General features: G+C 39.9%; 1 protein-coding gene across 1 annotated transcript in view; it reads right to left on the bottom strand.

Moving 5' to 3' along the window:
* Window positions 1-16151, bottom strand: part of ULK4 (unc-51 like kinase 4) — a 653509-nt gene that overhangs the window by 86105 nt on the left and 551253 nt on the right. The gene's annotated exons all lie outside the window — the stretch shown is intronic.

The raw sequence follows: 16151 nt of genomic DNA, 5'->3' as shown, positions 1-16151 counted from the left end.
CACATACTTTCCTCCTCAGCGTCCCCGACACTATAGGGGGCTATCAGCGGTTTAGATTTGTCTGCTGATAGTTCCCCTTTAAAGACAATAGGGGAAATTTATCAAGGGCTTTGTGCCTATCTTTAGGGGGATATTTGGATTTTTCATCCATTTTGTTCTATTTATGAACCAGTATTCAACAGGCAAATATTTTTTAGATGCAACTTTTTTTTAATCCGCCTGTTTTGAGTATTCACCAAAAAGTTTGCATAATCCGGGATTAGCACCCAATTTATAATTTGCGACTTTTTAAAAAATCGCACAAACTGGTGCAGGCTTACGTCTGGTAAGTACCAGATGAATTTTTGCAGCTTTTTTTGTGATTTTTTTGCGACTTTCATCAGCTGATGAAGGCCATAGGCCAAAACGAGTCCTTCTTACTTGTACCCGCTTGATGAGACACCTTAATAAAAGAGCATAAAAAATTTGCTGGGTGAGTGCCGGAATACTTCTTTACTATCAGCAAACAAACAAACTTTACCTACCAAACCTCTCCTATGTCACTTACAAACATATTAAAAAGAACAGGACCCAGAACAGACCCTTGTGGCACACCACTTGTAACCTGTCTCTGCTCAGAAGATACACCATTAAAGCGACTCTGTACCCATAATCTGTCCCCCCCAAACCACTTGTACCTTCGGATAGCTGCTTTTAATCCAAAGGATAAGCAAGTCCAGAATGGACGTGGCACTCTGAATGTCCAATGTGGTTGGTGCCAGCGGTATATACCTGTGGGTATAAGAATCCACAAATCGAAGACAGTAACCGCAGCACTCCAGGAAATACTGTTCAAACAGTGAAGTTTATTCCTCCCCCAAAGCGCATTATGGGGCCTCGCGACCTTTGTGCCACATCGCCTCTGCCCCGGGGCTGAGTGGCGCTAGGGGCGGAGCGATGTGGCACAAAGGCCGCCCACATATACCAATCCACAGGTGATAAAAACAACTTTTTACTAGAACAAGCACCATGAGGTGTGATATAAAATAAGTAATGAAAGATGTAACATTTACCCTTTACACCTGTGGAGAGCAGTCAGAATGCAAATAGGGGGTGACAGTGTCATTTTAAGACCTCCTGAGCAGAAGTAGCTATTCAAATAGTCATCAACCGCCTTATCTCCATCACTAAACATATTTTCACCATTACTTATCTTTTATAAAGCCACTGTTTTTCTTCTTCCTGTCACATATATCTGAAGAAGGCTGTATTCCCCTCCTTAACAGATTTTGCAATTTTTTCCTCTTTTAAGGCTTTTGCAGCATTTATAATCTGCTTTGCCTCCTTCTGTATAATTTTATACGTCTCTCTGTCAGCTTCATTTCCAGTCTCTTTATACCTCTTACAGGCTGCCTTTTTCCTTTACAATAGCCTTAACATATCTAGTAACCCATAGGGGTTTTGCCTTTTTTTTTGCTAATTTCTCATACATGTAGTCTACCTGCCTTTAATATGGCATTTTGAGTACTGCCCACTGAACGCTTGCTCAAAATGTTTTATCCCACCCTTTCAATTCATTATCTAAATACTCCCTACAACCCCCCCCCCCATTTTCCTAAAATCTGTCTTCGTAAAATCCAATACTCTTGTTGTAGTATAGCATTGAACGCAGTCAGTTTGTATGTCAAACCATACCTACTGGAGGTTACTAAAGCCTAAGTTTTCTTCCACTCTAACTACAGACACCGGATCCCCAATTTGAAGTTCAAGTGAACAGGAGCCAAGCTGCAGTTACAGGTCACAACCACTACACAGTGAACGGAGACAAACTCTATTTACTTTGTAGTGTAGGTGTCTGGCTAATCAGTCCATATTTACTGGAAAACTCATGCATGGTGCTGGTGCTGAATAATGCCGCAGACAGATAAGCAGGCGGGGAATGTATACGGCAGATGCTGTAGATTTACTGACCACAGATCAGTGTACTAACTTAATCTGCAGCAGCTCTTGACAGGGAAATGGCAGGAGCACTGTTGAAATGGAGTAGGCAGAGTAAAGCGGGCTTTGATGGAAAATTAAGGGAAAGCAATGCAATTGAAGTACTGAATAAACTGTCCAACTAGGAAGTACCAAAAGGACATGGTAAGGAAAGAATTACATGCCCACAAAACAAATGAATTCCTGATTGGTTTCAGAACTGGGGTAGAAAGTTAAGAAATGTCACTTAAGTCTTGACTCTGTTTTCTCTTTGGTTTACCAACAATGGGACTCAAACTGGTAATCTGTTATCACCCATCTGTGATAAAAAAAAATGTGTGTGTTTGGACACTTTAAGAGGCACTATCAATGTATTTGGCTGCATTTTTTGACATCTTTCTCTAACCCCTTTCGATGACAAGTTTATGTCCACAGCATTCTTGCTGACACATCATTGCACAAGAAAACCTCAAGTAGTTTATGAAATCTTGGCCCTGCCTAGTCTATCACCAATGAGCATGCTTTTTTTTAAATTTCAATACGTTTTTATTTTATCCTATAGTGTACGGCATGTGTTTAATTTCCATTAAAAAAGAAAATAGAAACGGAGGCAGCACAGCTAGATGCTAAACAGTGAGGTTGCGACAATCCATCAGCCTATATTTTTAACTATAAGGGAAGATAATGTGGAAGATCTGTACTGTAATAAGAATATGTTTTTAGGTGAGATGCCACTAAGGACATCCATCTTGCAGGTGGAATTAACCCCTCAAGGACTGAGCCAATTTTCATTTTTGCCCTTTCGTTTTTTTCCCTTGTGCTTAAAAGGCCATAGCACTGGCATTTTTTCACCTAGAGACCCACATGAGCCCTTATTTTTTTGCACCACTAATTGTACTTTGCATAAAGTACGCTGCGAAACCAGAAAAAAAAATATGGGGCTATGTGAGGTGTAAATTTTTGTGCCATGATCTATACTTTCTATCTGTACCTTGTTTGCGTATATGCAACTTTCTGATAACTTTTTATTACATTTTTTCTGGATTTGATGCGACCAAAAATGCACAATTGAGTATTTTAGATTTTTTTGGGCACTTACGCCATTTATCGTGCAAGATCAGGAATGTGATCATTTAGCAGTTTGGGCAATTTTTATTTATTTATTTTTATTTATAAAATAGGAAAAGGGGGTGACAAACTTTTATTAGGGGAGGGGATTTTTTTTATTAATAATAATAATTTTTACACTCTAACTAGAAGTCCCACCTGGGGGACATCTAGTATAGCCACATTGATCTCTCATTGAGATCTATGCAGTATATCTATATCTATTGCTCTCGGCTGCTGCAGTTGAAACCATTAGATTGCTGAGTCGGGATCAGGGCCATTATGGCTCAGAAGGAGGGATCCCCCACACTAGAGCACCAGGTACTGGGAAAACAGGCATTTAAATGCAGCTGTGAACTTTGACAGCTGCATCTAAATGCCTAATTAGCGGGCATGGCGATCAGACCGTGCCCGCTAATTGCCGCAGTCCCAGGCTGCAGATAGCACCCGGAATCGCAGCGGTTCAGAGCGGGGTCGCCGTACAGCGCCCCTCTGAATGCCCTTAACGACGCCAGGGCGTACATTTACGCCCTTGGTCGTTAAGGGGTTAAGAGATATGCTTTCCTATAAGCGCATAAAGGGTGGTTACACTGCAGATTTTCCAAAGTGGAAAATCCTTAGCATTTTTGCACTACAATTCACACCAAATTGTGCAGACATCAGTGCCACTTGCCACTTTGGACACATTTTTATTTAAAATTAAAGCTAAGCTGTGATTAGTGAGACGAAAAGTGTCTGATTTTTGTCTTAGATCTGATATGGGTATTTGAAGTTTGCAGCTGCAAATTTAGCTGTGGATCTGCAATCTGCAATACTGTAATTTTACTGCAGTTTAGTAAATCTGTCGCCTGAAAGTGTGGAGTAACTTTAGCATGTCACCGGGTCTCTTTCCTCTACACAGTCTCTCTCTTTTATTCTATTACACTTTTTTTTTTCCACAGGTGAAACTCCAGACACTATATACAATTTAGCAACTTCCCTGCAAGATTGTGTACTATGGGAAATTCTGTATCAGGTACACAACTAAAGATTATTTAGGTGACAAGACTGACAAATAGACCTATCTGTAGAAAACAGTGAAGGAGACCAAGTTAAAAACTAGACACTGCATATACACAAGCCTATATAGAACTGTATTTTTTATTATCATTATTATTACTAAAAAAAACTAGGCCCCATAAAGACTACAATGTATCTGTATAAAGAATACTAAAGTGAATTACTAGCTAAACATTTTTTGTGTGTTCCCACTTTTGTCATAGAGTCTACAAGGAAACCTGATGAACTCAAATAGCAGTCAATAGGACCAGCTAGGGGCCATTATGAAAACTATGATTGCAGCACAAACTCAGCCTAAGTGACTATTTTGCCTTTAGAAATTGAAACAGTTGTAAGAAATACCAGTAGTCTATTGTATCAAAGAAGTTTCTATGGATGCACAATTTTGAAGGTGCATGTTTGTAAAGTAATGCATTATTTGATTTTTATCAAGTTGACTTTTAATTTTATTCCAGCAGCCTTTACATTGCAGATAAGATTGCTTGTCTGTTTGTACTTGTCAAATGTTTTACATATTTGATATCCTCCAGTAGCCAACCATATTCCTTCTCGCACTCACTGGAGAGGACCAGCACACAATGAATAATTCATGCACAGACTGCATGGCAGGATCTTAAGTAAATGAACAGGGCAGAGTGACAATTACAATGTTCTTCTGGATAGGAAGAGGAAAGGAGGATTTTAGCCTGTTTCCTTCCATTCTGTTCACATTCTGAAGCAAAATAAGCCTGTTTTATAATTATAAAAAGAATAATAAGGCTCCTTATGGAATGTAACATAGGGATGGAAATTTCTTTGTAAGATATATGTTGAATGGATTGTATGCCAATTCTTTGGTATTCGGATAGAGTGGGATCTGACTAATGTAATTTGTTGACTCCTTTACATAATTGATATTCTATGTGAAGGTGATTTGTGCTAATGAGAATTTAAATATAGAGACTGCTTTCACTTGTCACTGTACTGAAGAGCGCTAAGTGACTTAGCTGAACGATGTGCTCCAGAGGATGACTTGACCAGCTCCCTGTGCTCCTCTCTCAGGAATTATAGGTTTTAATTAATGGCAAGATCAACAAGCTCCTTAGTGGAGGTGATCGCTTTATGAGCTGTGTACCGCTAATTACAACTCTTTGCATTTCAATGACTGGGAAATGGTAGATGGAATTATACCAACCATTGTCATAATCTCATGTGAAACTTTTCATGCCACAAGGACCAGAAAGCCATATTCTTTACAAACCACATGCAGTATTCTTAACCAAGGAGCGGTAGATAAATATGAGCAATAACTCAATTTACAAGGGAATAGGCTGAAAAAGATTTAAAGTGACCCCAGTATGCATCTATCTATCTATCTATCTATCTATCTATCTATCTATCTATCTATCTATCTATCTATCTATCATATACACACACACTTACATATCTACAATTTGTACCTATGTATATTTGTGTGTCATTTATGTTGGACCTTCTAATTACCACTGATACCTTTTTACAGTGGTCATTAGAAGCCCATGCTGGTCTGCCCTATTTTTTATAGCAGGGCTAAAACATTCCTACATCTCTCCCATAATGGAGATCCTAGGAGCTCAGCTGTCACATGACAGCCATTTTCCCACTCTACCAGGAACGCAGAAATGTTTGCTTCTGGAGGTTTCAGGGTATGTTTTTATGCTACGGATCTGCTGCAAAATGTGCAGTGTTTCTTCACCAAGACAAACCAATGTATTTAAGTGGAACTCCAAATAGAAGTTTTGAAACTACAAAAAAATCCATTTGCTTTGGGGGTTTTTGCTCTGTATTGTGTGGTTGTACTTCCTGGTGAGCAGTTGTACATAGTACTAAAGGTTACAGAATAAAATGCCCATTCCCTGCCCAAAGCTGTTGCAGAACATCTAGGCTGTGTTCACACATTGCAGTTTCATTGTGTTACTGAATTATTTGCAGTCAGTACTTTATCTCATTGTGGTCATTGTGGTCCCACCCACACAGCACAGTGTTACTACCTGTAACAGCACACTGTATCCTCTACCTGTACACTAACCTCTTCCATAATCAGAACCCCTCACTCCCGCCTCCAAGACTTCATTCGTGCTGCACCGATTCCCTGGAACTCCCTACCCAAAGACCTCAGACTTATTTCCAACACCCTCAGTTTCAAGCCTGCCCTGAAGACACATCTCTTCAGGCTCGCTTATAACCTTTCCTAATCTCGTCTCCCTCTCTGCTATCCCTTCTGCATCCTCTCTATAACCTCTCTGGTGTCATCTACTTTATACTTCCTACCTTAGCTCAGAAAATGGCTTGTGACTGGCTCGCCCAATCACCTATAGGCACTTTGAGATTCTATGCACATTGACTGGAACATTGACAAATAAAGCACTTGTTGCCTCTCGTGTTACCCCCAGTCATCCTAGTCTGTACGCTCTCGAGAGCAGGTCTCTAATTCTGGGTTTTTAATTTATCTTAACTAGAGATGATCGAACTGGGTTTGGGTTCGAGTCGATCCGAATCCGAACATTCGGCATTTAATTAGTGGTGGTTGCTGAACTTGGATAAAGCTCTAAGGTTGTCTGGAAAACATGGATACAGCCAATGACTATATCCATGTTTTCCACATAGCCTTAGGGCTTTATCCAACTTCAGCAGCCACCGCTAATCAAATGCCGAAAGTTCAGGTTCGCATCGACTCGAGCATGCTCGAGGTTCGCTCATCTCTAATCTTAACCCTTAGAGGACCGGGCCAATTAAAATTTTTGCGTTTTCGTTTTTTCCTCCTTGTGCTTAAAAGGCCATAGCACTTGCATTTTTTCACCTAGAAACCCACATGAGCCCTTATTTTTTGCGCCACTAATTGTACTTTGCAATGACAGGCTGAATTTTTGCATAAAGTACACTGCAAAAGCAGGAAGAAATTCAATGTGTGGAAAAAAAAAAAAAGGCATTTCTTTAATTTGGAGGGTATTTTCTTTTATGCCGTTCAACCTGGGGTAAAACCGACTTGTTATATATGTTCCTCAAGTTGTTACGATTACAACAATATGTAACATGTGTAACTTTTCTTTTATCTGATGGCTTGTAAAAAATTCAAACTATTGTTAACAAATATATGTTCCTTAAAATCGTTCCATTCCCAGGCTTATAGCGCTGTGTGAGGTGTAATTTTTTGCACCATGATGTTTACTTTTTACGGGTACCTTGATTGCGAATATGCGACTTTTTGATATTTTTTATAATTTTTCTTCTGGATTTGATGTGACCAAAAATGCGCAATTTTGCACTTTGGGATTTTTTTGCGCTTGCGCCGTTTACCGTGCAAGATCGGGAATGTGATTAATTAATAGTTCGGGCGATTACGCACGGGGGGATGCAAAACATGTTTATTTATTTTTATTTATAACATGGGAAAAGGAGGGTGATTCGAACTTTTATTAGGGGAGGGTTTTGTTTTTTTTATTAATAACACTTTTTTTTTACTTTTACACTTATATTAGAAGCCCCCCTGGGGGACTTCTAGTATAAGCACACTGATCTCTCATTGAGATCTATGCTGTATTGTTATTGTCAGCTGCTGCAGCCTGACGCAATCGAGTGCCGAGCCGGGATCAGCGCCATTACGGACGTGTGGATCGCTGGACGTGTGGAGCGATCCACCCCACTAGACACCAGGGAAGGGCTGCATAAGGTAATCGGATGCAGCTATGAACTTTTGACAGCTGCATTCGATTACTTAATTAGCGGGCACGGCGATCGGACCGTGCCCGCTAATAGCCGCGGTCCTGGGCTACATGTGGCACCCGGGACCATGGCGGTTCAATTTATTCATTGTATAATATAAGTATAATCTGTATTGTATTTATATATTTAAACAAGCGCTGCGGAATCTGTTGGCGCTATACAAATAATAATTATTATTATTAACACCACACAGCACACTGTTACTACCTATAAAGTCGATATTGGAATAAAGTAAATAACTTTTTTAATTTATTTATTTTTTCTTTTTCACTCCACGCACATATTGTGATGAAGCATCTTTTATCTTTGTGGTTGAGCCCACAATAAGGATTTTATCTGATATTTTATTACATGAGATATACTGTTTATGTAGTGCAGTAAAGTAATAGCCAGCTCACCAGAGTAGATCCCCGCTGCGCACGGCCCGTCACTCCAACCAGTGCTACGAACTTGTATATATGAAACACCGGAACAGCGGATGCAGGTGCAAAAAAGATTCTTGTTTATTCAGTGGCCCATAAAATCACAGATAACATCACCCTCCAAACAGCATATGTGTCTACGCGTTTCTGGCGCATGTCAACTCAGCTGACATTTAAACATGGGGCTCCACCCCTTTAGTCATAATGACATGATCTAATTACATATGAAAATCGTAGCAAATAAATAGCACTAAGTTATATTAAAAACAATGCATAGAGACATATACACAAAATAGAATAGAATGACAACACTGGGGACAAATGAATACAATACAACAACAACACTTATTTAGTAGTATAGCAATAGTTCGGGACTCTGATTTAGACCATGTGGAAAATAACCCTGCAACTGGAAGATCCAAAATGCTTCCCTTTCATGCAGGGGCATAGCTAGGATTCATGGGGCCCCATAGCAAAAAACTGTACGGGGCCCCATGAATCCTGTACACTCCCCTACCCCCCCCCCCCCCACTCCCAAACACAGACACAGACAATGACGCACATATACACACACACAGAGGCACCATTAACATATACAGTGGTGCCTTGGATTACGAGCATAATTTGTTCCGGGACTCTGCTTGTGATCCAAATCCACTCTTAAACCAAAACAAATTTTCCCATAAGAAACCATAGAATTGCAGACAATTGGTTCCACACCCAAAAATAATGATTTATTATTCTGAATAATATGTAAAACAGATGAAACAAACATTCAGAAACAGCAGAATATGTGATATTATAAGTTACTGTACAGTAATGGAGAGGATGGGAAACACAAGGACTGACAGAGACTGCATCGAGCATGAAGGAATGAGCAGGACATATGTGGGTACATACATGCAGCACTCTCTGTCCGGGGAGAGAGGGGTTACAGCTATGGAGAGATTACCTCCACAGTCCTGTCCCCTGATGTAAGCCCCAGCCAGAAGTGGATCTGCTATGATTTGGAAGGTGAGGGAGACTTCCTGGGTCAGGGTACAGTGCTGTAGACCCCGCTATGCAGACCATGCCCCTCCCCCACTCACGCTCCCACCCAGTACAGGGAGCTCTTAAACCAAAGCAATGCTCTTAAACCAAGTCACAATTTTAAAAAACTGTAAGCTCTTAAACCAAAACGCTCTTAAACCAAGTTACTCTTAAACCAAGGTACCACTGTATACAGATACGCTACTGACATACACATATATACGCTGTAATGTGATTACACTAGTGCTGATGTATACACCATGAGTAGACTGTACACAGGGAAATCATCTCAGTGTAATAAGAAATACTCAACCAGAAATAAAAGAAAATGCAGATATGGGTTCTTTTATTAGAGCCCAGCATTAATAGAAGCTGCTGCTGAACATCTTTAGGAGCAAACCTGTCAATCACTTGAGACACTACTGACATACACAAACACACACATATAGACCAGTGTTACAGACACTACTGACATACACACACATATAGTGACAGATACATACACATATACATATGTACACTCACTTAAGACACTTACACAGCACTTACAGCTCCCAGGCTTCCTCCCTCTTCCTCCTGTAGTCCAGGTTGATCTTCACATAGAAGTATTCAGGACCTTTGGGTCATGTGATCATAAGGTCCTTCATCCCTCTCCTGTTCCTTTCCTTTTGATGTTCAGCCCCCTCACCCGGCACTACAGTGAAGAGGCTGAACAGTGCACTTTTTGGGAAGACGCTGCAGAACTGCAATTTAACACCAATATGTGTGAACATAGCCCTAATTTCACTGCAGACTTTTGCACAAATCACTGAAGTTGCAGCAGCTGCTTCTGGACGGTCAGAGATGATGAATCACTTAGGGGATTGCGAGATCCAGCCAAGCCTCCTGTGACATCACGCCCTGCCCCCTGTCTGCATCATCAGCCTGTGCTCAGCAAACACACACGTGAGTCAGAGGCATGTAATCTCTGTCTCCTAAGGGGGCAGAGCAGAGGGAGCAGGAGACAAAGTGGATTGGCACAGAGGCCAGTTTTCTTCACTTCCTGGATGTCAATCAGCTACCAGTGTGGCAGAACTGTACAGATATGGTAATACATCATAAAAAGACATTTATATAACTTTTAATGTACTTTTAATAGAAAAACTGTTTTCCTTATGTGGAGTTACCCTTTAATATTATGTTGCACAACATCTGTGCAGACTATGTTGTGGATATCCTGCAGAAATGCTGCAAATATAAAACAGATTTCACCTTTGCAGTGTCCCAAAGTGGGTGTTCACCAGATGTCACTATATTCTTAGCAAAGCTAAGAAGGGTTAACTATGTTGCTCTATCGATTGTGTGTATTTCCTGCCACTGTCTCCTGATTTCTTCTTAGCCAATCCGTCTGCCAGCTACCTCAGGGGCCCTGTATTATGCAAACAACAAATGAACTTTGGTGCAATCTAAAAAGGCATCGTAAAACAGCCAAAAATAGATGTTGCGGGAACATAGCATAATGCAGGTTACTTAGCACTTTCAAATCCTGGGCAGAAAAGGTAAGGAGGATTGGATGAAGATACAACATGCCTCCATCTCTCCAGCCTCCTGCACACATCTGTGTTGCTTTTGCAGATTATAAAACCACAGACTGCCCACTAAGAGTCTTCCACGGGCCACCCACAATCACCACAGGCCAAAAAAGTCAGATAAATCAACAGTCATGTGCAATAGCCCATTGGCTAGAATGGGTTCACATACTGGCACAGATTCATCCAATCACAGCTCAGTTTACTAGAGTAGAAACCTAAGCTGTGACTGGTTGCTATGCACAGTGTGTACCAGTTTATATAAACCTGGACACTTTCTGCAATTGCAGACCGTTTGCACATAGAAATGATAAATGTATTTAAGAGGCCTTTCACGTCTTAGGAAATACAAACTAACCCTTTTTCTTTCTTTAGATCATTATTCCTTGTCAGTTAATACTTTTACTCAAGCATACGAAGTGAAAGAGGACTAAAAAACAAGTTTAAAAAAAAAAGTTAAAAATAAAATAAGAGCTCAGTCTATAAAATGCCATTTTGATCTATGCCTAGGAAGAAAGCTGCAGGGAAAGTCAATTTGGCATTTTAAAGCAAATACACTATCTAAGTCATCACGAGACAATAGACCTTGTTGAAAGCCTTGTACATTACTTAGTGGCCTTGACTTCATAAACCTTGTGTGTGGTTTGAGATGAATTCTCAAGCATATGGTTTGGGATATGCTTTCATGTCCCATTTACACTATGTGGACCATTGGTAAGATTTATTCATATTGGTGCATTGAAGGGAACGTGTAATCAGAAATTTACTTATCGTTTAACCCCTTCAACATAAAATATATATAATATATATATATATATATATATATATATATATATATATATATATATATATATATATTCCTATTGCACATTGCCCCTTGCAGTAGGAACATATGTTTGTTTCAGGTATGTTTCAAGAAGCCATAATGTTAGAATGTTAGGAAGAGTTGGAATAGCAACAAAAAGTTCTTCCCACTCAGCAGATTTTATATTGACTAGTGGTATTAATCCATAAGAAGGTAAGCCAATAACCCTGCGAGGCAGCTAAAGATTAATACTTACATTTATTAGATTAATGATATTAATTCCATGGATCAACCAACCTTATTATATGTTTTTATAATTATAGTCAAGCACAAAATATCATTTATTGCAAGAACGTTAGCAATGAATATTTATTATATGCCTTTGGTGTAATCAATCTGCTGTTAATGCAGGTGTCCTCTGATAACCTGCACAGTCATACATACGAAAAACTTACTTAAAGAGATATTCCTATCTAGGGTAGTTATTCCCTATCCACAGGATGCATAACATAGGGTATAACCAGCACCCCTATTCATCAGGGATTTTAGTTTTTTTTTTCTGGAGTGTGTGTGTGTGTGTGTTTGTGTGTGAGTGTGTGTGAGTGTAGAAAGGGGGGGGGGCTCTTATCCTTGCACTAGCTTATTTCTCTTGCTTCCAACACTGCTTACTTGCTGCCTAACATATTCTAGCCCTTACCTGTGTAACAAGGTAATCACTGTTGTTCTCTTCTCCTATCAGTGGTTTTAGTGTTACGGCTGATCAGTGTATAAATATGCCTAGTTACATGCTCATTTGAATATTTATATTACCATAATATGTATCCAATAATTGATGGCAATCTGCATGCCCCATCTATTGTATGTGACTTCACAATGCCAACTAAATATAAGTAATTTATTGGTACAGAACCATTGGACTCTTCATCTTAGTAGCTACTACCTACAGCTTCAGTTCACTGGCTGTCTCATTATTTCACATGCAATGGTGTTCTGGTGTGTGCAAGTTGACACTTATAAAATGGAGGTCATTTTCTCACTTAAATCAGGGATGGCTGCTTCATTTCCTCCAGAAGCAAAAATGCTATATTGACGTCCAATAAAAACTTCATCTTTTCTTTCTATGTGTGCTGTTGCCTAATATTATCTATGTTATCTAACTTGATTTGTAATCTAATGGCGCTAGAATTCTTATAAATATACAGAGTAATTAACATGCAGTCTTTTTGATTTAGTAGCTGCTCAGATTCACAGAAAAATGTGTCTTTATTGAAGCGATACAGAATATTGCCAGGTTTACTTATTGTTTATAAAATAGATGCTGCAATATGTATCTGTATAAATACTAAGAGTATTCATAGTGTTTCTATGCAGACAACACCAGAGTGCTTATGAAAAGTTAACACCAGATACTTACAGGAATGGTAAAATATTGGTGGAGACCCTTGGGGGGGAAAATGTGATGGGGATAATCATGTGGTACATAAGTAACTGATAAGTTACTGATAATTTATGGCAGATTGATGCTGTAAATAGAAATGAATGAAAATCTCATTAATATTGTATATGTATTTAGACTTCCCCACTGTCCACGCAAGTTGGCTGTTAGGGAAACAAGGTTGAGCATGTTGGATTTTTCCATTACTTATCCTTTGATTGACAGCTTTGATGGCAGCTGTTTATCACCCCCTTTTTCTATTACCATGAGCATACATAATTGAAAACAGAATTTAGGTATACGGCATATGTTCGACTCTTTTAAAATGTGCACATAGAACATGGTGCCTAATCCGACTGGTTGCACAAGAGTGTGCTCTATATACTTTATTCCCCATAAAAGCATCTCTGGGTGTATGCGCTGACACATCACACTAAGCTGTCTACAACACATCTGTTAGGATCGGGACAGGGAGACACAAGGACAGGTAAGCCCTAAATCTGGCACCCGCCCCGCTTTCCCTACCTACTTGCCTCAGATGCCCTAATTAGCAAACGGACAACTGGACAGCAGTCCCTAATCTCACTACAGTGAATACACAAAACAAAACAAGACAATACACAACACAATAATAGGAAGGTCAGAAGTCTGAGTCAAAACCAGTCGAGCAACAAAGTACCAAATCGTGTCCAGAAGAATAGTCAAGTAGTCACAGCTGAAGTCAGGTAAGCAGAATTTGAATGCAGAGAATGCTAGATCAAGTAACACCAGGCAAGCCAGGGACTTTCACAGGCAAAACACAGTAGACTGGGGAGGATACTTATAGGCCCCAGACTCAAGATTACTGACAGCTGATTGGCAGTGTCAGCTGTCAATCTACAATCAGTTAAACACATACAACACCTATGCTGATCAGCCAGGGGAGTGAAACCCTGGCCTCCGCTACAACACGGAATAGCAGAGCAGAGTAGGTAAAAAACATGAGAAGCAGCCTGGCTGCTATGGACGCCGTGGTCGCGCCCCTAGCAATCGGCCTGAGCGGTTATGTATGCTTTGGCCGCACGCATCGGTGACGCCAAAAGCCAAGCGCACGGCCTGAGTCCTAACAGCATGTCATCATTCTTTCACAAATTTATGCCCATAGAAGCATTACCTGTTTTACAGAGTTTGCTCTCTACTACATGAATGAGTGAATTGAAAGGGTTAACACAAACTGATTTATGATAAATATACAGCAGAACATAAATGAATACATTGTATATTTACCAAACACAAAGGCGCCTATGGCGCAATTCTCCAAAGCAGAGGAAAGCTGCAGCACCTTACATTACCAGATTGATTTAGACAGAGTAAGCATGCTGTGGTGCTATATGACCTCTGTACAAAGAAACTTATACATTTCAGTGAATTATAAAATGCTATTAGTATTGAGGTCAGCTTTGGTGATAGCATGATAGTCTAAAAGCGAGAGTTATGTGTGCTTTGAAATGTCATCCAGCTCTGTTGCTGTAGAAACACTTCATATTTCAGGTACACTGTGTCTTGTAGAGTGAAATATCTTATTTACTAGATGCTATATATCTTTTACCAAGAATCATTTTATGGGTTGTGGGAAGCAGCATTAGGAATGTGCAGATAGATAGATAGATGAGTATATCACAGAGTTTTAAACCCTACCCTTTGCAGCCTGTTTTGGCCTTAAAGGAACTGTCCCATCAGGCCTGGGCTAAAGCACTGGAGGCGGGCTGACACACCCCCAGTGGGAGGAGACCTCCGCCCCTCTATGACACTGCTCCATTAGAACCAATAAAGCTGTATCATAGAGGAACGGGGGTTACCTCCCATTGGGGGTGGGTCAGCCCGCCTCCAGTGCTTCAGCTCAGGCCTCATGGTACAATCCCTTTAGGGGCCCTTGCACTCTGAGTAAAAGAGTCAAAATTTAGTCTGTCCTTTTTCTTCAATGGCATTTCTCTCGGACCTCTCCGCTCAAAAAATAAACATGTCTATTCTTTGAGCGCAGAGGGGAGGCCAAAGAAAAATCCCATTGAAGAAATAGGACAGGCTGAATTCACCCACTCCTCGTAAATTCAGCCTCTTTTACTCAGTGTGCACGGGCCCTAATGCCCAGGGCCTATTTTTCAAATCTGACCAGTCTAACTTTATGTATTAATAACTCTGTGATTGCTTTTAACTATCGCAGTGATAGTTTATTCATGACATATTCCTCTTTATATTTGTGATTCAAAATTTTCTTTTTCTAGGAAAGATAGTTTCCAGAAATACCCCATATGTGGCCATAGTGCATCACCTGACAGAGACCTTTTGAATTTTGGGGTCTCCTTATATTTAGGTTTTTTTTTAGCCATTATAGCAAGTCAGAGGCCTTGGGGTGCCAAAACATTTTTGCTAGGCAAGTTGACATTTTTATCGGTACCATTCTGGGGGACATGTGTTACCCCGACCATTTTTTTTATTTTTCTTTTATTCGAGGTACGAATAAAAAAAAATAAATATATTTAGTATCCCCTTTTCTTTTTTTACGTTGTTTTCTATACATTATATTTGACATGTTACCTTTAATGGTCAGTTAAGTACAATTATAGTGAATGCCATATTGTAAACGCTGGAGTTATGTGAGGGCCTTTATTTTGTGTCATAAGCCAACATTTTTAGTGGTACCTGTCTTGGGTACATGTGACGTTTTGACTGTTTTTAAAAAAATATTTTTTAGGGGGTGGGATTAACAAGAAATTTGTAATTTAGTTTTTTTTTTATTTATTTTTTCTATTAAATCAGGCATTAATCGGGCAGGATAATTAATGTAGCAGGTTATTAGACAGGTTCATTACGGACACGTCGATACCAAATATATGTACCTCATTTATAGGGGATCATTTATCATTGGTAGGGATGGTCCGAACCTGGTTCGGACGGGGTTCGTACGAACCCGACGCAATGATTACCGCTGTCTGCTCGCTCCGTACAGCGGGCGGATCCAGCAGGAGGAACGCCTGGAAAACTGGGATACA

Source organism: Dendropsophus ebraccatus, chromosome 2 (genome assembly GCF_027789765.1).
Source record: "Dendropsophus ebraccatus isolate aDenEbr1 chromosome 2, aDenEbr1.pat, whole genome shotgun sequence".
Taxonomy (NCBI): domain Eukaryota; kingdom Metazoa; phylum Chordata; class Amphibia; order Anura; family Hylidae; genus Dendropsophus; species Dendropsophus ebraccatus.
This window is presented reverse-complemented; position numbering and strand designations above follow the sequence as displayed.